This window comes from Triturus cristatus, chromosome 12, assembly GCF_964204655.1.
Source record: "Triturus cristatus chromosome 12, aTriCri1.1, whole genome shotgun sequence".
NCBI classification, from domain to species: domain Eukaryota; kingdom Metazoa; phylum Chordata; class Amphibia; order Caudata; family Salamandridae; genus Triturus; species Triturus cristatus.
Window position 1 is genome coordinate 72027779 of NC_140595.1, and position 24706 is coordinate 72052484.

Below are 24706 nucleotides of genomic sequence, written 5' to 3' on the forward strand. Positions count from 1 at the left end.
TTCCATAAACATCGTCGGGGTCACTCCTATGCCAGTTTCAGAGTGCAGCTCCGCTGGATGTTCCTGTGCATCAGTGGTTAATTTGTAAAATCAAAAGTGCCAGGGCCCTTCTCAGGAGGCAGCGCTTACAGGACAAATGTGCTGATTCAAACTGCCTCCTGACTAGAGCCCCGGCACTTATTAACCTGGAGAGGACTTGGCCTAATGGCTAGAGCTGCCGATTTCGGAGCGGGGAACCCGGTTCAAGTCTTGGAGTGGCTCAACATCCTGTGAGTCTGGGGAAAATCATGTGCCTTTTAAATAAGTGTGTCCGTAACTGGTGCTATAAGAACCGGTGCCGAGGATTACTTGCAGGCGCTGAGCAACAGAAAGCACCGGCTCAAATTAAACACTGCTGTACATCCTTAATAAAATGAGGTCCTGAAAAGGGAGTAGAAGGACACAGACAAGATCATTCTCCCTAGATTTATGGCGAAGCTGTATCTATTGCAGGAGATGCAGTGGGAGCTTATGGATTTGAACCCTATTGATTCTTTTGTGGCCAGTTTGGTGGGGAGAAAATCTTTGGCAGAGGATACAGTCATCAAGGATCCAGTGGGCAAAACGATTCCAGCAGGGATTCGCGGGAGATCTGCCCGAGGCGTCGCTACCTGGGCTGAGTTGAAAGGGGTGTTCATCTCTGTGATTAGTAGGGCAGCAACATGGGCTTCCCCCAATACCCTTGTTAAAAATTACAGATTGCAGAATGTTTTATGTGAGGAAAACGATTTTGGTTTGGGTGTTTTGCATTCTGTTATGTCGTGAATTGCTCGTTTACCTGCGTGAATAAATCACAATTGGCTGCTGCAAATCTGTGTTGGTATCCTTGTGTGGTTTTCTACTTTCTTCGTTCACGGCATGGGTATTCTCATTTCTGTTAAAGGGGTCGAGGACAAGGGGGACCTGGGGGTAATGTCCTATTCTTTTTTCTGTGCTGTGAGATAGGTTATCTCACTTGTGATGTGTGGGACGAGGACAATAGGACCAGGAGTAATGAAGATTACCGGTAAGTAATAGGACAGTACTTTGGTGGACAACGAGGTCGGAGGTAGGGGCGTGTCCATCAATAAATAGTGCAGCAGGCGCAATGCACTGGGGCCTGGCTTCGAGGAGCCTACTTCGAAGTAGTGCCTATTTTTAACTATCAAAGAAGGAGATGATGTACCAATTTGCTGTCTTGCATTACAGGGCCGGACTGGGAACCCAAATCAGCCCTGGCAATTTTGACGGACCAGCACCCCTGCTGTTTTCGTTACTGGGCGCTGATAAAGCAGCACCGCTGCAAACCCAGGCCCCAGTAACAAAAACGCTCCCCTCCCTTCCAGCCTCCTGGGGAAACGCCTAATGCCCGCTAGGGCCAGTCCGGCCGGGTTGCAGTAGGAATCAGGACCTTTGTTATGCCATTATTCGATGTAGAGTTATTAGTCTGTCTCATTATGTTAGTGAATGCACAAATGTGCACTGCCTTTGAGTGAGTGTCCCAAGTCTGCGTGTCCTTTCTCCGTTGTCACTCTGGCAGGGGTCCATGAATCTGAAAGGATGAGCTTGTCTTTACTCTGTCAAGAAATTAAAGAACCTTTTTTTCATAATTCTGCACGAGACACAGAGACAGCACAAAGTTTCTCGCAGCTTTAACTCTAGGCTTGGTCAGGGCCCGATAAATGCACCCGCCCAGAGATTTCCGCAGAACAATGCATGTCTCACAAATGCTTCATTTCTGTTCTCTCCAAATTGCTGAAACAGCATTTTGCCGAACAAAAGACAGAGCGCGAACATGTAACCCGCCTGGGGTTGGGTTTTGAGACCGAATAAAGATGAAACCTTGCTAGTGCGTGGCGTGTGACGCCCTGCTCCGGCCCCTCTCGCTTGCTGCACCCCCGGGCATGCTGGAACAATCTTGTGGTCTGGTCTGCCTCCGCGGCGGAGTCGGATTCCTAGAAAACTGGAAGGCGCGTTCCAGCTCTCTGACAGCAGCATGGCTGACGTGCAGTGGGGGGGGGGGGGGGGGGGGGGTGCGAAGGGGGCTGGGAAGGGGACCCCAAGTGAGAGAGAAGAGCTCCTGGCATCAGAATGGCATTCAAGGGTTAACACTTCTCCCCACGCCAGTGTAAAGTCATTAGATGCCTCAGTGTTACCAAGGACACTTGGACTTTACTTTTACAAATCGTCACTCTCAGGTATGTTAGTTCACTCGGCTCAACTGAACAAGGACTACAACTCCCATAATGCTCCAAGATATTAAAGAGTATTACTCTAATGTGCCAACACCGATGGACTGAGTCTTATACTAACACTTTGTAAGAAACTTTCCACTTCTGTAAAGTCCTTGTTTCATATGGCATATCAGTGCTAGATGAAATATGCAAAAAGAACAATTCAGTGAGAGAATGCAGAACAATGTCATACATTCACCCCAGTACAGAGATCTGGGCCTAAATCCATCGTTTTTTTGCTCACCATGCCATTCCAGTTTGCACCCAGCCATATGCAAATCAGTCTTGACCCTGCGCCCAATGGGAACAGTCCAGCCCAAACTGCCAGGCCAGGTCCTCAGTGGACTGGAAACAAGCATCCTAGGACCGGTTTCGGGCTTTCAGCCCTCATCAGCCAGGATAGGTTGACTCCAGTGGCATGGAGAGCACGGGACCCACGTCTGGGCATACCCGTAAAATATGAAAGCAAAGACTTGGGGGTCCATTACAATGGCGGGCGGATAAAGTCCGCCGGCCATGTAAGGGAGCCAGGGACCGACCGCCAAAGTCGCGGCAGTCCCGCCATGTAAATTAGGATGCACCCGCCACACTGGCGGGCGCATCCTGGCCCCTTTACATTGTGGATGGATCTGCTGGCTGCAGACCCACCCGCAGTGTAACTGGACTGTGCATGGCATTGCCATGCACTACATGGCAGGCATCACGTGGTGCCTGCCACGTAGTGCATGGCAATGAGGGGGGGTACCATAGGAACCCCTCATGGGCACCCCCAACACCCTGGGGGCCCGCTACGGGCCCCCAACAGCAAAGACCGCAAGCCTTTCCATGAAAAGGCTCATTCCCGCACTTATCATAATATGGATGGCGGTGTCTCACAGACACCGCCTCCATGTTATGGCCTTTTTCCGCCCGGTCAACGAGTCGACCGGCAGAAAACCGGCGGACAGTCTTTCCGTCCGCCAGGTTCCCCCCCGCCATCGTAATGTGGCGGGGGCGGACGGATCGCCACCGCCATGCGGGCGGTGGCAATCCGCCCATTATATTCGGCCCCATGGTCTTTAAATAGTTTTTGGGGGTTGTGGTATTTTTGGAATTGGAAAACGTCCGCTGAAACATGCAGCAGCGTGTGCTTGCAGGGTCCTTATGAAACTGTTACAAAGGTCCTGTGTATCATTCCATACGATTGGCTACTTTGTAACTTCATGTCTGGTGACTTTGTATCACTGCCTGGAAGGAGTCTCCAACCAGAGGCTTGTGAGCTACTGTAGCTCTCCAGCTACCTCTGAGTAGCTCACCTGTGTCCAGCCCAGCTTATTAAATGAGAAAGTTTTTGCTTGGTTGAATTAATGCACATATAAAAAAAATTTTTTTTATATAACACTAATAATATTAGTAGATCGCAATGCGTTTCATTGAACATAAGTAGCTCTCAGTGCAGAAAAGGTTGAAGACCCTTATTGGAATCCACGGTAGAAGTACAGAACCTCACTGGTTTCAAGGGATTGCGTAGAACTCATTCCCATAGAATAACATTCTCCAATTACACCATGTTACTTGAACTGTAGCGCCTTGAAGCATATGCCCTGTAGAACTCTTTGGAATTATATCCTAACTCAAAAGTTTCTAGGACCTATTTTAAGCCCCTACATTTATCGAACTCTAAATAAAGATCACTTCTATCCAGTGGTGGCTCGCCGAGGGAGTGCTTCGGGGCGGTGGGCGGGGCGGGGAGGGGCAGGGCGGGGGGTCAGTGGACTCGGACAAACGACAGACAGAACTCAGAGTAAGGCTTACTCTGAGTTCTGTCCGTCGTATGTCTGAGTCCGTTACACTGCCACCCTGCCCCTCCCCGGCCCCACCACCATGCAGCACTCCCTCGGCGAGCCACTACTGCTTCTATCAACAACAAAAAGTACTAACTGTATGTCGACTTTATTGCGTGTGATCACTGCGTCGTAGGTTATCCAAGGTCAAGATCTGATAGCGCCTCCTGGAGTAGGCCTCTGCTGCAAGACCTGGACAATCTCCTAAAGTCAGGTGCACAAAGGAAGTAGATTAGTAATTTAGCTGATGTTTAAGAATGCCTTGAACCTGGGACATGATTTGTAAACAGCACAACCCACCCTGATACTCATCAGTACACACTGTAAGAAACAAATTGCGTGCGGTATGTTTGATTATTGGAGAGGGTGACACCCTTGTAATAAGGGGTTTCATGCTGTTCATTAGTCCGACATTAGCACATTTTCTTCAGCATCATACTGGGAAATGATCTGAGGGGAGCAGACAGAGGAATAGTAACTGTGGATCAGGCGCTAGTCTTGCACTATTCTACCCGAATATAGCACCTTACATCTCATTCGTTTACAACACATGCGATTACAACGCAGTTGTTATAACGACCGCGTTGTTACATCGCGGTACATTACAACGCAAGTTGTTACATCGACTTTCTGTTGGGGGCGCGCTGGATTTAGGAATAGTATAATTTACTATTCCAACTCCTGTGTGCGCAACAGTAGGGAAGGTGTTGGAATAGTAAATTATACTATTCCTTATCTTAGCGCACCCCCTACAGCAAGTCAATGTAATGACTTGCGTTGTAATCTACTGCGATGTAACAACGTGGTCGTTGTAGCTACCGCGTTGTAATTAGGGGTGGGCGGAATTTGCGGAATTAACCTTCGCAAATTATCGCGAAAATGTTTAAAATTATCGCAAACAAGCAGAAATATCGCGAAGATGCGGAAGTTTTTTTCCGGCATGTTCGCGAGATTTTCTGCATGGTTGCGGGTCGCCAACTTACCCATGTGGTTGCTTGCGGGCGCGGCCATCTTGTTTTGAGTTGTTCTCGCGGTGCATGATCGCGAGAAGAAAGACGTGATCGCGCAACGCATGACGTCACTGCGGGCGCGAACTGTCGCGAGACAGCGCAAATGGCTAAAAACAATACAACATCTCATGGAGAACGCGACCGGATCAAGAAAACTTGTCGGCGAACGCAGGGATTCAGGTAAGGCGATCGCGCGCGCGCGAGAATGTATTATTTTACAGCGCGAGCAAGAAACAAATTATCGCCAAGCTGCGGAAACCGGAATTTTTGACATTTTCGCGCTCTCCGCGGAACGCAAAAATGTCAAATTATCGCAATTTCCGCGAACGGAACAAAATTTTTGCCCAGGCCTAGTTGTAATCACATGCATTGTAATGCATGCAATGTAATGGCTGTTTCCCTTCAACCCGCATCCTCAAGCAAAGGTTCCGAGCTACAGGGAAATACAATGTTCCTGTACTTACAGATACAACTAATGGTGCATAAGATAAGGATTGAATCTAGCACCAGGTAGAGTTAAATGACACGGGAACTGAAGAAGAATTACTAAAAGCTGTGTCCAAGGGGAAATTATTACATAAGAAGCCGGCCTGAAGCCAGCCAGCCGGAAGTATCTATGGCACAGCAGGAAAGGAACTGAAGAAGTGAGAGATGAATCGCAAATAAATGGGTTTTACTTAACATCATCTATTAGTAATATAAGGACACATTTATTTACATCTAAAAAATATACTGCAGAATATGGGTTGATAAAGCCTAGGCAGTACAATTATAAATACAAAAGAAGGGAAGATTCAGAGGGGGGAAAGGGGCACCTTACAATCATAACAACACAAAAAAAAAAAAACAAGTGTCTAACACCCCAAAAAACTAAGTAAATGTCAAAAGGCTCCACTGGTATCAGCCAACTTTAGGAATCCAAACAAGCTCTGGTGTCAACTCAGAGTCACTAAAAAAGAATGGGTGCATGTGTAACAGCATACAGTGTCAGAGGACAAACTCAACGTAATGGAAAAAAATATTCTTAAAATATATATGAAGTGCCTACCGGAAGCAGCCACCAGAAGCCTGTTGGCTAATGCTCGTCAGATGGCTCATTTCATCATCTTTGACAACTTTCCAATACATGCAGGAAAATCCCATGTAATGTGAATGTATCTCTGTATACTAGGTAATTGTAGTGAAGTGGTCCCAGTAAAACTTGCGATTCCTTATTTTGCAAATGCATTTAAGGAATCGCAAATTGCGATTCCTTAAATGCAATGTATGAAGCACCCAAGTTGTGCGAATATGGCATAAGGAATCGCAAATTACCACCAACTACAGGTTGGTGGTAATTTGCGATTTCTTTCAAAAATGCACATTTTTGCATTTTTCAATGTGGCATGTGGCGCACACACATGCCCTTAGGCATGTATGTGTGCCACATGTGCACCCATGCTCATTTCAGGGGTGCAACAGGGTGTCCTTTTGACACCCTGGCACACTTGAAATTGCATTCTCAATTCGCGATTCTCTAATTGGAAATCGCAAATTGAGAATGTCTTCCCATTCATTCCTATGGGCCTCTAGGCCCATAGGAATGAATGGGGAGGTATTCCTTAATTGCGAATCGCAATTTGCAATTCGCAATTAAGGAATATGTAGGACTCGCAACATTTATTGCAAATCCTACATCCTACAACTGTAAGTTGGCGAGTGAGATTTGACGTCCCCTAGTGTGATTTTTGATCCCTAGGAAGACACCGGTGAGATTTCTCCAACGCGGGCAATCGCAGGAGGTCCACTGAGGATTGATAACATAAACTTGCAGGCAACTTAGCTGCCAAGCCACACATAAAAATGGCAATGTTTCCAAAGCTGCCGTTCTTCTATCAGACCTTGCTTTGGTGGTTCTGGTTGCTATTTAAAAGGATTACAGCAATCCATGTCTGAGTTGTCAAGGAATATGGGAGACGTGCAGCCATCCACGACACCCGCGACTCAGAACTCTGAGGCTGGAGACACCCCATAGGAAATAGGATAGCGATAATTACCAGACCAGAGAGGTACAAGCTCACGTGAGATGAGTAACAGGTAGAATTTGAGTAGGGAATGGTGCTGACATTTGGACACGGAAGAGGTTGTGATGGGAGGGAGATACAGGGGGGTGTTAAGAGATTCTGTTGGCAAATAAGACTTTAACTACGAATGTTATTCGTTATAGATTGGAGAACGTACTGAAAAGATACTTGATTGTCTGATGATCCTAAGTGGATTTGAAATTGTCTATTTTCCACTAAGCTCTTTCAATACATGTATAAGTGATATATCCTTGTATACGTTCGAAACGCCAAAAAAGACATTTAAAAATAAATTTTAAAAATCATGTCTGAGTCTTGAGACAAAAAACTGACACCAAAATATCATGGAAGCCACGCTTACATTGGTTTGATAAAGTACTTGAAAGTATCTGAACCTCAGCTGCTGAATGACCCGATAGCAGCAACATACAAGACATGTTAGAGGTTCTATTGAATAATCAGTGCCCTGTTTAGCTTTTGAGAATATTCAAACAAATTAGAACACAATCATGAGATATGCCTGTTTCTATGTCAATCATTGCAATGACCTAATGGTAAACAATGCTTAATTTGAGCCAGTGGTTTCCGGTGCTCGGCACCTAATTCTCAACACCGGCACTTATGACAGCTACCACAGGTTGGGCTGTTTGTGTTTTCTAGAGATTCGCTGAACAGCAGTTATTTACTATCCCAATATATATTAAAAACAACTAGTACTTGTCGCCAAAGCCCTTCTTATTATAGCTTTGGGGGGCTCAACCAGTCTGAATTGCCACACTTGTAGCAGTGTGATGGATGGTAGTAATGTTTGTACTCTTATTGGTAGGTTTGAGAGTCACACTGGGTGGTGTAAGCTGTAGTGGCCTCCCGACGAGGGCCCTGGCACTTACTTTTTTTCAAATTAAGCACTGATGGTAAGGAAGAAAAACATTTGTTGTGTTTTTTCTTTAATTGGGAAAAGTTAATTTTAACCGGATCCTCCATGATGTACCCTCCAACATTCCTACACGTTCCTTCTTTCCAGACATGAGCCTTGAGTCTTTATTTCCTTCCCCATCCTTTGTGTCAAGTTATTGTGTTTTCTATTTACACTAAACTCTCTTTCAAGAAGCACATAACTACGAAAGGAGTTGGCCTAACGGCTAGGGCACTCGACCTCGGACCTGGGTTCGAGTCTCGGTAATGACGCTGAACATCCTGTGATTCTGGGCAAATCACTTAATCTCCCCGTGCCTAACAAAAATGAATGTGTGTCTTCATGTAACGTAGCTGGTGCTATGTAAAGCGCTCTGATACCTGATTGGATTCGGGTCAAGTACGCGCTATATAAAACTCTGCAAAAAAACAAAAGCACAAAAAAGCCTGCAGGCAGCTGACGATGGTTTGGATGGAAACCTCTGATCCCTTCAACTACCTTTAGTTGTTTATTTACCACAGCTACGGGTAGCCTGAACTTCGCTCTGAGGTCGGTCTTCCCTGCGTCCACTCCTACTCGCTGATAACAGAATATTCATTTGCATCACCCCCAAACTTTAGAGATAAAAAAACTGTCTCTCTCATATCACCTACACTAAGTTCAAGGCATATTGCGTCATCTTCAAACCATACATACAGCCTGTCAAGTGCCTCCCAAACATGTCTGAGGCAGCCAGAGTGCCAGAAAACGATTGCAGACATTCCACAAACCGACTATAAACACAAAATCTAGGGTGCCGAAAAGGAGAGAGCCCCAACCAATCTCTTTGAATTTATGCAATCAACTCTGAAATAAATTCTCATTGTTCCTAATGCTCTGACTTTCATTCACTTCATGAAAGCTCCTAAAACATTCCAAACTGGGCAATATCCCCCCGGATGCCAATTTTCATCAAACGTGGCAGCTGGTAGCATCACCTGGTGATTTGTTTCTAAATGACAATTCCTCAGCACTCCTTCACAAATTCTCCTTTGATAATGAATACACATACATTCACATGATACTTATCAAATGTACAATGTATAAAGCAATGGATGCTCCTGAAAAGCCATCCATCGGACGTGTCCACTCTTTCATCCGCAAAAACTCTACAAATGTTGTAAAACTGTATAGCTTTGCAGCCTTGTGGTTTTCCAGTTCTGAGGAATGATTGGTTGCTGGTGGGAATTGGCTCTCCTGGCTGCAGCGCAAGGTACTGGATGGTGCTTCATTTATTGCTCCCCCTCTGATAATGCTCTCTTTTTTTTCAGCTCAGGATATTCCGCTGTGTCCTGAAACGTTTTAAGAAGTAATGGCTGCTTTGAGTAACTTGGTGTATATATGCTTATTCGTATTTAGTTCACAGACTCCATGATCGAGGGTCCTGATTTCATTCTGGAGGTAAACGGGAATGATTTTATTACCAGTAATAACAAAGCCACTTCTTATTAATGTGCCTAAACAATGATCTAAAACTGGAGGCTAATTAACAAATTTATGGTACAAATGTTTTGTACAAATTTTGTAAACAAATAATTTAACAACCAGCTGACCATGTAAAAGTACCCAGGTCTTCTAAATGTACAATTATAAGCCAAATTTGATTACAAAAAATACTACAGCAGGATTTCTGGGGATGGGAACATGGTTATTGCTTAAGCCAGATGGTACAGGCTAACGGGAAGGACAAGCACAATTGCAAAGTTATAACTTTGAAAAGATTGTGATATCTCTTCAAATGTTTATTCCACAGTACGTCAGTGCTTAATTTGAGCTGGAGGGTTTCCGGTGCTCAGCACTGGTACTTAATTGTAAACACCGGCACTTATGAGAGTCTGCCACATGGTGGCGCTCTTTGTCTAGTTATAGATGAGCACAAGAACAGTTGTATATTAATTCAATATTTTTTTTAAATGACTAAAACCTGCTGCCCAAGTCATTCTTTTAGCTTTGGGGACCTGGAATCATCTGAATTGTCACAATTGTAAAGGTGTGACGGTTAGTAGTTGTATTGGTGTGGTCATTGGCAGCGCTGGTAAGGGCAATGGGTAGTGCAAGCTCCAATGGCCTCCTAACAGGGGCCCTGGCACTTATATTTTTACAAATGAAGCACTACAGTACGTGCACATTTAGATTTGCCCATATGAAGGTTGGTGGAAAAGCAACTATGGGATGGAAAAGTGTATGAAACACTTCCTTTTTTCCGAGGAGTTTGAGGTGCGGGACGACATTTTCATTATAATAAATGTTAGATGTGTAAAATGCATTAGACGTGATTCACAAAGCTTTTTGATGAGCAAGTGTGCCTTAGTCCTGTCCTAGAAGTGAAGTAATTCTGAATATTCTGGCCTTATTCAGAAATGTTTTCTATAAGGTAGTTGTGACTTAATACACACATTGGTCTGCCTTACAAATGTATTTTTCGAAATAAGAAATACTTATTCATAGACTGAAGCGTTGTGACTCCAAAATCTTTTTTTATCTAATTGTGACCGTGTCTTATTTCTGGAAATTCTGGAGTAATTGACATCAAAATTTAGACTAAGGCAGAAGTACTTGTAGACTAGCCTTTTTGAATCTTTTCCATTTCTGCAAAGTACCATCCTGTGAAGTGTCATTAGGGGTAATGGTATTGAAGAAGCAGACCACATGGAACTCTATGACTCGTGTATATCTCCATTACTTCTTAGGGAAAGTTTTGTGAATACATTGAGAGTTTATTGGAGAGCAGAAAGCAATAACAGTTAAAAAAGAAAATGTGATGGAAAATAGGGCTTCCTGTGGTTGGTTGAAGACTGTGTACATACTACGGCTGCTACACTTTGACAAACAACGCCCTGGTGTTGTTGCTGAACACAAATGTGCAGCTGGACTTCGCTCAAAGGAATATTTGTAGGAATGCTATTAATATTCCTTCAGCCACAGTACGACTTCTTGTCGTCAAAGGAGATCATTTGTTTTTATTTTCTTAATAAATCTTTTTTATTGACCTCTTCAACAGACAAGTGTTCAAACATCAAAATAGGATCTTTTGTTGACAGCCATTGTACACCACTGGAAATATCTTCCAAGAGCAGAACCAATTTGAGTGAAAGTTGAAAATCATACCTATGTCCATCCACTCCTCCAAGCACGCTTTGTTTTGTTAATGTAGCGGTTTCAAATTGGCGGCATTTGGAACTGAAAGCCAGCCCAGATGTATTTTGGACTTTGAGATATCGATGATCTCTGACAGACACTCATATCTGTTGATTCATTAAGACACTGAGCTTGAAAATCCAAAGTTTGATTCTCTGGAGAAAGAACTGAGGCATGAACTTCTCCGATCTGTTAGGTGTTCCTGATTGTGGGTGCGGCCATTGACTAAATGTCAGAATCAGTGGTCGAAGTGAGGGGATTTGAGAGGCACATTGTGACCATAGTTTTTTTAAAATAAGACAGTTTCCCTCCTTTTTGGAAAAGACAGCCATCCCGGGACGCATAATGCCGATAGTTGAAAATCTTCAGAAGAAGTGTAAGGCAGGGAGTCTCCTGTGCTGTGAAACCGAGGGAGGAGCAGACAGCTAAACAAACCTTCTTGCCAGGGTGCCTGCTTCCCTGAAAGAAATGTAAATGTGTGCAACTGGTCAATCTGCAAATGTACAGGGTGTTTGGAAATAGGTATTGGCTTTTATTGAGAGAGTCACTTCAAGCTACCTGATAACACAGATTTATTATTTTCGAGTAGTATTTCAAGGGCGTTAAGCAAAAGACACACAATTGATGGACGGAATGCAGAACAAATCAAAACCTTCTCCCCCAGTCAAGAGATCTGGGTTAAATCCATCATTCTTTTGCTCACCATGCCACCCCAGTTTAGGGCGTTACCAGCTGAGCTCTAACGTGTGTGCTTTTAAAGGACAGTTATAAAAATAATTGCACTATGTACAGTCTGGGTATTACTAAAATCTACATTTTGCAAGCACACCTTTTCGATCTTTTGTAGTGCCTTTCTTATATTGTGTGTAATGCAAGTGTCTTGATTTATATGTAGTTACCTGACGGTGTAAGACCGGAAACAATTACTAAATATTTTGTTTTTTTAGCCACGCCTATGCCCCGCCTTCACACTCACTCGCTCCACCTCCTTTGCGCACAGCATCACAGTTCCCACACTTTTTTTTAATGCACTTCGACCACTGGTCAGAATATTGAGTTTTCAAAATCATGCTTAAATAATACTGTAGCAAAAGCACTTGCAACCAAAATATTGAGAAGACAAGTATAGACTGGTAACACTAACACTGTTAACCTAATATGTTTGTCACCAGAAGATACATGTGTCACAAATATGTCACAAACATATATATACATGGAGTTAAGTGTACTCCATTTTGATACTATGATATTATGATAAAACAATGTAAAATGCTCAAAGAACCAAGGATTGTTTACATTTTGGGAAATGTACTCCACAGATGTCTGAGAATATGCGAAGGACTTATGAATGACTTTTCATAGGCACAGTGATCTCCATGGTCATCCATATCCAACCATATAGGACCAATGCTAGTATATGTGAGCATAGCCTCCTTACCAATCTACAGAGATTGTTACTTGCATGTATGGGAAAGGCTCTGTAGCTCCATCTTCTCGTTTCCCGGTCCCAGCTAGCCGTAAGCTTCTAGGAGTGAAACATCTACTATACAATAACTGTTTATTGGTCAAAGGCACCTTACAAAGGCACTCCCCATAATATATTTGCTCCCACGGTGCACACCAGACATCAACACTCCCATGTCCAGCAGGGTAGACTTCTAGAGGGTGACACAAGTCAAATTCTGCAACAAGGCTTCAGGAATCACATGGCTTTTCCTGAGTTTGCTGGCCCTTCTTCTACCACCAACAGGTGGACATGGCCTTCACCTGAGGGGAGGACATTTCTGGTTTCTATCTTGGAGGTGTGATACATCTCACTTTTAAGCACTAGAGTGAGTAATTGGGATGTTGGAGGTATCTGACATTATGTCAGGCAAAGATAATTTACCAGTACCGGACAGACTGTTTTGTGTGTGATGACCATGGATTTGAGGATTGCCATGAAGCGCACTGGCACCCAGTGGAAGGATTAAAGGGTGCCATTAAAATGTCTTTGCACCAAAGCCCAGTGAGGAGAAGGGCCAATGTGACTTACGTCAGCTGAATTTTTATAAGATGTTTTGTAAGAGACCGCAAGTAAACGTGATTACAATAATTCAGTCTAGATTGTATAATGGCACGGGTCATCAGACCATGGAGGAAGGAATGGATGAACCATATCATCCATGTGAGGATTTTTAATTGCAAACAAGTTGTTTCTGATAACCCAAGCTTCAGTGAGAGTTTGGCAGCAATTTATATGTCAAGGTTGCAGGCTGAATGCGATGGATGGGTAGTGTGGCCTATTACTGGGGACCATGAGTCCCGTCACCAGTCGGCGGTGGACCGTCTCAAAATCATAATCCTGCCCTCGCCTGGACTAAGCTTCAGAAAACTGGATGACATCCACCACCAGACAAAAGCAAACAATCAGATCTGGTGGATGATTTTGAGTGTTTCTGATTGACCTCGCAGTATGGGCCAACTTAACAACCATCTGGGGCTATATTCAAATAGCGAGTGCTTAATTTGAGCCAGTGGCTGATGGCGGGGGCCACCGGCACTCATTTATTTTGCTACTGACACTAATTTTTCCTTATCAGACATTTACTGCGAGCAGCAGATGGATTAAAAGTCCATCACACCATCAGTACGTGAGGAGCGGTTTAGTGGGTCCACAGCTCTTGATTACGCGGTGGTCCTCTCTCCAGCCAGCGGCAACTGCCACTCTGACTCGGTTCCAAGAGTAGCACCATGACAACAGAATTATCAGTCATAAACATTCCACAGACTCTTGCTAATACAATGATATGAAGCAAGTGAGATCACAACATTAAACACGCAAAGTGGAAAGATGGATGAAGAGAAAGATGGGAAAAACATCACAGAGAGAAAGCAGGAACCTGCACGAGTGAGATAACGGGACAAGGAGTGTCTGGTACTGGATTAAAGAGGCATGAAGAGGATTTAGGACTAGCAGCCGTGGTATTCAGCACACCGATTTTTAATGGCATCGTCCGCACACTTCTGAGCAAAGCTTTGGTCACCGTCACTCATTCTTTTACAAGGAGAGGAGTTGGCCTAATCTTAGTAAAGGCTGTCCTCGCTAACCAACTTGGCGGGAGCAGGATCGGGCAGTATCGCACTAGAATAGGGCGGCCTAATATTGCCTGACAAGAATATTGGGACTTAAATAACCTTTATAAAAAAAAAACATTGATGTTAATAGGAAATCTACACTTACTGGAGTAATATTTTTGTAAACGATATTTAGACAATATTTATGGGATTATATATGTTTTTAATATTGTGAGATACATCGGGGTTGTGGGTAATTTCATTGTACCCTTGCTGCACCAATGTATGGCTGCTGGGGAGACTATAGCTGGAGGAATTAAACTGCAGTATTTATGTAGTCTGAAAAAGCTTTAATATATGGGCTACTATCAAAAATTGAGCAGAGTGGATTATTCTGATAAATTTCAGAGGATTTGGAACGATAAACTTGCCTTGTTTTCCACTAATTCCGCCACATGTACTTGAGTGCAAATAGGATTTCCAGAAAATAAACCATATTTTCATGAACCCTTGGGATCCACGGCTCTTGACATTTTCATCCTTTAAAACTAAAAGGCAGATTTTTGGCTTTTCAAATCCGCGGGGAGGTTCAGCTGTGGGACCATAAAATGTAGAATCAGAGAGGATCTAAGGTGAGTGACAGACTAGTTATTTCCTCTGCACATAAAAACTGGCTTTTGGGTTTCATTTCATGTTGAAGAGATGCCCATTTAAGTTCTAAAGTAAAAGATAAAGATATTTTCTTCCCAAATGACAGGGCTTTGCTCAGGGCTCTTTCTGACTCATGCAGAGTTGCGCTCTTTCCTAGAGAGACCACAGAGCACTGACACTAATGACAGAGGATGGAGGCCAACAATTTTTTGGCTGTTCAGATTGAGACTGTAATTGGACGATCCCTGATGGATATTAACACAATAGCCCAGATTTAGTTGAGGACGGTAAAAGAAAATACACCAAAAAGTGGCAAAGGTACTGTCCTCTGCTTCAACTGTGAAATCACTCATCCTTTAATTATTGAAATTTCCTCTGTGAAGAGTGTAACACTACCATCTTTGAGATCGCCGTGGTGCGAAAGCAAATATGAGGGTACAAATGTGCCGCCGGGTCTGTAGAGTCTGTTCTTGCCATGTGTCCTGTAGAGAAGCATCCATGAAAGTCCACCATCAAAGGGAGGCAGATCTTCAGAGAGAGTTGAGAAAGTAACCCTAACCTGCTAGGAATACACATTAGTAGGGAGAACAGAAATGTTGACCCTAAACATATACCCCACAATTGTGATATATTTCCAATAACCACAATAAGTGGAGAGAATTCTAGCATACAAAATGTCCATTGGCAGAATTCCCACCAGCGGTGCATCACGAAAGAGGATTCTAGCATGGGAAATACCATTAATTTTGCATTGAAATCTATGCCGCCCTTATCAACATTTTCACTGCCGCCTCGGCAAAGGTGGGACATTCTCCAAAATGAAGGCTGTAGTGCCCACCACGACACTCAAAACAAAGCTATGTGTCTATATTTTGAAGCTTAGATCAAATACACCTAAACAGGTGTGTTATTGTAACAGGAGCCAGCTCAGAAGCTCACACATACACCCACACACAAACACACACTTGCTTAAGAGAACCGAGGCAGACTGAAATCACCAACAACCAACCTAGAATAGCTTCAGAAATCTGGGAAAACTAGAACAAGAAGATGTGTTGAAAAGACATAGCCATTCAGAACTTTAAAAAGTAAAGCAACAGAAGGTGAAGGGTGAAGAAGTTGTAGATGGTGCTCCCTATCCTCCCGTGGGCAAAAACACGATGGACGGGAGAGCAGCCACAAGTGATGGCCAGTTGCTGAGACTTTTGGAAACACCCTGTAAAGATCCCCCAGACACCAAATTGAGTAGAAAAGGTTCTTTATTCAAGAAGGACTTCTCAAACCCCAGCCTGCTGGTCTCAGCTACAGCGCTGGCTCCAGAGTAACTATTATCTCAATAAAAGGAATACATTCCACAGTGAATCTTCATAAACACAAGATTCCATAACTCTGACGTCACAGCTGGAATGATGAAGGGGACTCACAAGGAATACATTACAATAGCTATAGTAAGATGTTAAACACAGAATACAGAATACCACACACTCCATCCATTATCTCTTGTTGTTTTATTGTGAAGCTGTACATGTGAGTAGTATGTTTGGATCCTCTACTCACTGTGCCCTAAGACCCAAGCTGCACTTCATTGATGAGGCCCAACGAGATTGAAACGGGTCTGGAGTTGCTTGCGTTCCTGTTCCGAGTGGACATGGTCTGGTAGTTCCGGATGCCTGGCAGGCCGCATTGTGGCGATGGAGTTGTGGGCGAGGGACTTGGGGGGTATGTGGAACATTTATAAGTGGAAATACTGCTTAAAGCAATTGGAGTCCTTTCTATGAATTATACCACTTTTGTATAGACTTTATTATACCCCACAAAACTTAGACTCCACAACACCAGATCGCACCAGTGCATTAGCTGTCACCAACCTCAAGATGATTTCCTACACTTGTCATGGAGCTGCCATGACACAGCGTTCTTTTGGAGAGAGAGTTGCTGGCCGTGTTATCACGCATGGTTGGTTATAAGAACCCAAATACACCAGACATAGTGGTCATGGGCTATTAAGAAAAACTTCCGAAATCAGTGAGGCATCTCATGATGCTATTACCGCTGTCGGCCAAGAGGGAAATAGTTCTACAGTGGTTGAAGAGTCCCTTCCCTCCGCGAGCTAGCTGGCTCAGGATTGCTACTTTCTGCAACACCGTATCTGAATTATTTGTAAGCGTGCCATCACCTCACTCTCGACCCACAGACATATAAGCCCCACTGAGGGTCTATTGGCTCAAAAGTAAAATAATGAATGGAGCGCATTTGACAATCGCTCTCCTAGGCTCTTGGTGTGTCAGTGTCATTACGCGATCCCAACGGAAGTGATGGTCGGTTGTATATATGCAGGAACGACCCTATAGTTCACCTGATTCAGTGAGTATAATGGATGACATATGGTTGTTACAGATATATATATATATAGAACCGAATGGAGTTTGGGAGAAAATAAACCGAGCAATCTATTTGTACCAGCATACCTGTGTCCGTGTCTTGCAGCAACACCGGCTGGTGTTGCGAAAGGAGGAATTGATAGATATATATATATATATATATATATTGTGAAAAGCTCTTGTGATGCTTCCTTTTATGTTTTCATATAATGACTAGGTGATTGTTAAACATTGTAGAATGACTATCTTATGAGATATATAAAAAAATAAAAACACCGTGAACATGGAAAACATTGAATTATTTGTAACAGATTTGACCTAGAATAGGACCATATGAAAGGAAAACATTGAATTATTTGTAACAGATTTGACCTAGAATAGGACCATATGAAAGAGCAAAACAGGGAATAACTAAGCAGCAAAAGAGAATAATATTTTCAATATTCAGTCAACAAGTCAAACTCTCTGCTGGAGAATAAGTCTGAACCCAGGAAAATATACACGGTCAGCTCAAAGTTTACAGTTCAGCTCTATTCTGATAAAGAGATGCGCTCATGAATGTCCTTGTTTTCACTGTTACCTTGTCTTTTTGCTTTATTCAATAGCTGGGTAATTTCCAGATTCAAGGACAAGTTTTTCCAAATTACTGTGGCACTGGTACAGAGGTTTCCCATCCACAGTCTGTCCTTGAAGATTTGAACAGCGATGACATCTTACAGGTCCTCGTGGACACATTAATAGCTTCTTGCTTAAAATGGTCTGTTTCCCATCCTTTTACTGACTAAAAATACAACTTTAAAACCTGACAAGACGATAATTTGCAAGAGGAGGCAATCAATGGAACTAAAAGGACAAAGAGTTCAGTATGCAGCGGGATGGGTTCAACAAGCATAAGCTGATGGAAGCTCATATGTAGGTTAACTTGCTTGTTGTTTCAGTTTCAGGAAAGGATTCAGTATTGCGACTCGTGCAGCTCAGACGTCATGGGCCAGTTTGGGTATAAGGGTGAACGCAATGAGTTTGATCTCTGGGATAATAGCAGTGGGACTAAGAGAAAATAAACATTGGGCTTGGGCGATGAAGACCGATTGCTCGCTGGATCAGGCATCTGCTCAAGGTACGAAGAACTGTCAGATTGGGACTGCGAATAGGACTCAAGCTGAATTTTATCCCATGTTCGTCCCATGGGTTGAACTTTCCGAGTTGTTTCCTGATCCTACAATGGATTTCTGATGGCAAGGTGATGCTTGAGGACGTAGGACATTTTGAGCCATTGAATGGCTCTTGCCAGGGACCTTGCAGGCTTTCTTACACCTGTATAGTTGTGTATGCTTCTCTCTTCCTCCCGCAACTCTATTGCAGTAGCCGGAACATGTGTGAGTCCTGCTGTATCTGGTAAGAGGCCCTAAGCCTGCCTCAGGACTGGATGGGGTTTACGGTGATGGGGAATGCTTCATTCTGGAGGTGTGCCCTAACCCTCAAAGTGCCACCAATCCTACACCTCTGACATTGGCAAAGACCACAAAACTGAATCTTGCCCTACCAACTTTAGCAGTTTCTCCACGTATAGTGTAGTTACAATCTGGCTGCAGCAACACCCTGGAAGCGCACACTGCGGTATCCCAAACCCCCGCACACAGACCTCCATTCAGACACCTCATCCAAATGTGAGTACCAAAGGTTTACCATGGACAGTGCAAGAAGAACAACTTGCCCAGAAAAATCCAGTGCCCAAATATTTTGTTACGGCTGTTGTGCAGATGTCAACATTGTGGTTAATTACCGTGGCACCTATCAGGATTATTGGAAGTGTTCTGGAAGATACCTGTAAGTTAGATGCAGAATCCACCAGCGGTAACTACGTTTCCACCGGTCATACCTCTCTTCCCAACAGAACTTCAACATACTACAGTAATAGAGCATTCTTTCAGTCGACGCCCCACATTTGTTTCATTCTATTCTCCGTGACGCTACAGTGCACAGAAGCGCAAAGTTTCCATGTAACCGCTACCTTTAGCATGTAAAATAATAAAGTAAATAGCTGTGAGAATGAAAAGTAAGACATTATTATTATCTGACCCCTATTTCCATCCTGCTTTTGTGTAAAACTTTGGAACGTGGTGCACGTGATACTTCCCGATCGAGGTTTGGCACCGAAGCATAAACTGAGCACATACTTTTGCACCATATAGGCAGCTTGTGCTTGAGCAAAATAAGTCTGCACCAATTTACACATGTGGAGAATATGATGATTGTTCACCTATCCCTGTTAAACTGACAAGACGGTGCAAAATCACTTTGCCTCATTAGCCTCTTGCAAGATCATTCATGTAACGATGCCAACTGAGGAAAACGTGCTTACACCATTTCTAAATTCACAACAGGCCACAATGGTGCGAATTGCATTCGTTCCACGCTTTGCACTGCGCAGACTATACTTAATCTACAGCCTCGAGACATAAACATGCATTACAATTCCTCTTTTTACTTTGCAACTTTTTGCCCTTCCTGTTCGAACACATTTATAATAAATCTCGCATACAGTAATGACCGTGCAGTACTATTTTCTTTGCTTTAGTTCCTAGAGGTGATTTGATCGACCGTGCAGCGCTACACCAAACTGCTAAAATAAAAATAAAAAAAACACAGTTCTGTAAAGATTTCAGAATGTTCAGCCGTTTCTTGAGCAGTCCCATCTCAGCACAAAGGGCCCGGCCGACCAACTCTGTGGCGGAGCCCGCATCCCACCGCCTTCTGCAGCCCCCCTCCCAGCCCCCACCACCTCCTCCGAGTTGGAAAAGTTTTGGCTGAAGAATGCAGGAGGCTTGTCCTTGTGTTCAGCTCACTCCTTCCCATACAGTAGGGCCCTCCCCCTGCCCAATTTGGAAGCGATTCTACCTTTTCCCTTTGCTCCCAGGGTGAGTGAGGGCTTTAGTCCTCCCTTTCTGCCCAGCTTCCCACTAAACAAAGGAGCTCTGGACAACAGCAACCTCTGGACCTGAAGGTAATTCCTGCTTTTTAACCTACATACATTTGCTTTCGAGGCCACAAGCCCGCAGGCTACAGGGCAGAGTTGTTTCCAGAAAACTGTAAAGAGCTTACGTTTGTAATTGTTAAGTGTATTTATATAGCGCTTACTTTCCCTGGCGGGGCGTTGAAGCGCTTTTGCCGTAAGCTTTAATTGTACTTTCTCTTTTTGGGAAATGTGTGCTTGAGATGCATCTTCTTACACCATGGGATTAAAAAGAAAAAATAGGCATTCCTGTTCATGTGGCTAAACATTTAATTCATTTGAAGGAATCTTGCTCTGGTATCTGTGATTGCTGCACGGTCCTGCATCCGTGTATTTTGAGATCTGTTTTGTGTGCTTTCTCACTTAGCGGTACTGATGGCTGTTGTTATTAATTCAGAACGCAACTTTTGATTGAATGGAATTGTGATGTTCGCTATGTTTTTGTTTCCTGTTAAATGTGTTTTTAATTATCACGTGCCAAGAAGCTGCATTCGAGGCGGTGCGGGTCTACTCTGCTCCCTAAGAGCTTTTGAAGTTTTGAGTGTTTCCGCTTTGCATCTTTTTAGAGGTATTTTGCAAGCCCTAGCTTGACAGGAGGGGGCAGGGGTTAGGAGGGCTGCAGTGAAGCGCCGTTTCTTTGTTAGGGTATGCCTGTTTGATGCATTCCTAACCCCCACCCCTCCAGCCTCCTACCGGGAACCTCTTCTGTGTGTATTGGTGGAGGGCTTCAGCTAACTGGAGTGTAAGTGCTGTTTGAAGTGTACTGCATGAGCTCTGCCTGTTGGAGTTTTACTTTTTTTTGTGCCCAGTTCACAGAGGCCTGGGAGGGGGGTAGAGGTCATTCGGCGCCCTGTTGCTTTGAAGACAACACAAACCATGCCCGGGGGTACACTTTCCCTTTAAAACTTTTCCTTATGTCTGGGTTTTGGTTCCCTTAAAAAAATATATATCTTTCCACATTGCATTTCAACTGGGGGTTTGCATACATCGCTATCCGTGATGTGGATCTCAGCTACTGCGTTTTAAACTGTTTGATATACGACTGACAGCCACGATTATTTTCTAACACTGATTTGCACACCACAGCACTTTTTCTGAGGAAAGTCTTCTTTGTAAACTATTGGAGCTGGCCTTTTGAGATGGTCATCCCTGCTAACCCCACACCCTTCCTAAACTAGACATCAATTACCCCACCGCCCCTCCTGTCATTTCAAGGAGACAGGATTAGAGAAGATGGGGAGTCCCCAATATTTGGACATAAAACGACATCCATCGCTGTGGTGTATATTTTTTGCTCCCAGTGCTACTGAGTGACAGGAGTCAATCTCCAGCCCGGGTAACAACTTACAGATGTTGAAAACCTCCGGTCAGTCTCTGCTCCTCTGGATTCATGCATTTCAGTGGGAAAATGTAACCTTTGAACTTGTTTTAGAATGTAAAATATCTTATATTATAATTAAAAAAAACTTTTTTCAGGTGGGGGGGGGGGGGGGGAGTAAACGGAATACATGAACGGAAAGTAGTGAAAGAAGCCAATAATGCATTATAATGCATTAATGGGACAGGAAAAGTAGATTGTTCTGATGAGAAATTACAGAAAAGGCAAACAATAGAAAAGGTGAGAGTTTGAATGGAAGTAGAAAGGAATGAACTAAGAGGGGAGGCTTTAATGAAAATGTGTAGAAAATAAATAACAATGACATATTAAAAGGGTTCTGGAGAAACGAAGGAGCGTTAATAAAGTGGGCAATTCCCCGCTAAGAATGAATAGACCCCTGTGACTTTAAACGTGATATAAAGAAAGAAAAAAGTGCCTTCTTAAAAAAAAAGCATAACTGAATAATTGAATTTAATGATTTGTGCAGGGGAGCTATATTTCAGCTTAAATTGCCTAAAGCGTCAACATTTTTATTCTTTGTCGAGTTTTGCTTTAAAAAACAAAACGGTCTCCCGCTAAAGGCATCTGTGGGTACCAAATGAAGTAGACATGAGGAACATAATTTGGTACCTACTCACTCAGAGAGGTCAATAAAGTAATTGTGTTGGATTTTTTTTATTACACTTCAGCCGTTCTCGCCTGGTTATTGGGAGGAGGGAGACCTGCGTTGAACGTTCCCAGTTGGAGAACTGTGTTTATTTTTCTTCATTTTGAAAGAAAGGGGCCATTGTCTCAACGCCCAGGGTCGAGTTCCATGGGGTAAATGAGCAAGACATGCAGTTCTGTGTAGAAATTCAGACTGCCAGCACTCCATGTGTTTCTTAAATGGATGTTTCTGCTGGAAGGGAAGAAATGTGCTTTAGGAAAGAATGGTACTCTTATGTCGGTTGTTATTTAAACGCAAATGAGAAAATGATGTATGACTTTGCGGTGACCTCACTCTATATGTTTCATATGATGGATATCTGCTCTGCATGCACTTCTCAAGTCCCAAGGGGGAGGTAATGAGGCAGAAGTGGTAAGAAAGTAAGTGTGTGTGTGTGTAGGGGGGCGTGGTCTACGCTTCGTTCCATACTCCCTGCTGATACTGGGGCTGGTGAGATATTAATTATCCACAAAAATAAATGTAACATATGCGACACCAAAGAGGCTTTTATCATTACCACAGCTGTTTGGAGGTGCACTGGTTATAGACCTTATTTCCGGTGAAGGCAGGCGATGAAAATGTAACTAAGGACGTGGCGCAGCACCCCCGAAAAAAAAAAACCTTCTTGGGGTTCCATATGTAATGTGAATGTGAGAGACGTGGGGGCATCACATTCCGCATGGGGCCCCATTATTTTGCGTTACGTCATTCTAAGGAGGGACTATTCTGGTTTCTAATCAGCATTTGTGGATTTTTCGTAATGGCACGGAGTGATTATTTCGCCGCGGTTCTGTTTCCGCCTGTTTTGCGGGAGACGCATTATGACTGGCCCTTCTGTCGCAGGGGGCGCGCGGTCACGTCACGTCGCCATTCTGACCGGACGCTGCTTGCCCCGAGACCGGCGGAAGTGGGCGTGGCTTCGCCGTGCGTAGGCTGGGGGTGTTTGGTCTGCGGCAAAGAGAGTGACGCTAAGCGGGAATGCGCGAGACGTCACGTCAGACTGGCCGACGGCGCAGGGGGGATGGGCATTGGGATGGAGGACCTATCAGCTACCTCTTTAACAAGGCGGAAAGCCGTGCATGGTGGCTTGTGGTTCCGTCTAGAGGGGAGCCTGACTGAATAGCTGAGGATGATGTATAAAACTGTTCAACTATAGACTATAGTCTTGAATGCTCCCTTTAGCAATTGCCAGTGGGTGAAAATAATTTAAGCTGAACAGTTTTTTGTGTTTTTGATTTTTCCAAAATGTAGGAATGTCAGTGCGATTCATGCTTTGATTAGGAAACTTATTTAACAGAAACATGTTCACCTAAAACTGATACAATGTCTCACACGGGAAACAACCTTTACAAACCAGTCATTACATTGCACTACATTTACAACGCAGTCATTGCATCGCAACATCCTTTATAACGCATGTCACTACAACGCAGCCATTACATTACGTGTCACTACAACGCACGACACTACAACGCATGTCACTACAACGCATACCATTACAACTCATAGTACCCCTACACTCTCTAACACTTACCCTACTGTTGCACCCCCTGGAGATAGAATAGTAATTTTTAACCCTACACTATCCAACACTTACCCTACTGTTGCACCCACTGGAGGTAGAATAGTAATTTTTACCCCTACACTATCCAACACTTACCTTAAATGCAATGTAATGGTATGCGTTGTACAGGTATCATGCGATGTAATGGTATGCGTTGTAAATGTAATTAAAAAAAAATTGTTGTAATGGCAAGCAATGTAAATGTGTGCGTTGTAACATCATACATTCGTCACACACACATCTACAAGCACACTTTAGATGGATGACCCATAATTATTTAAGCACCTAAGGATTTTACTTTAGTTTCTCTCATTTAGATTTAAAAAAAATCTCCAATGCTAGTTAATGATTTAAAGGACTCAGCCTATCGCTATAAACTGTTTGACGGTGATGTCAACCTCTCCAGCGCCCTCAAGGTATTTGGAGCCTATGTGGAGAAATACTGTTTTGGGTCCCCATTAAATTTTTATCTTCCATCCATCTAATGCCATGTTCCTTGACCTCAAGAGTGATGCTCCAGTGATCCACATGTATCCTCCGTTGAGGCCTTTGCATAGAGAGGGCTCTGAGCCTATCTTTATTAAACACAAACTGCATACATGCCAGCAGTTTAGAAGACTAAAGTGGGAGATTAAAAAAAAATATTAGGGAGAATGGATTTCCCCCATTGACTTCTATGAAAGCAGATGCAATTTCAGGCGGGAGACAGCCAAAA

At 43.6% G+C, this 24706-nt stretch overlaps 1 protein-coding gene across 1 annotated transcript in view; it reads left to right on the plus strand.

Moving 5' to 3' along the window:
* Positions 1-20188: 20188 nt before the first annotated feature.
* The window catches only part of LOC146772546 (fibrillin-2-like), a 263733-nt gene continuing 259215 nt past the window's right edge, over positions 20189-24706 (plus strand). The window contains exon 1 of the mRNA XM_085638491.1: positions 20189-20334. The gene's annotated coding sequence lies outside the window, so the exon portion shown is untranslated. The remainder of the gene's footprint in view (positions 20335-24706) is intronic.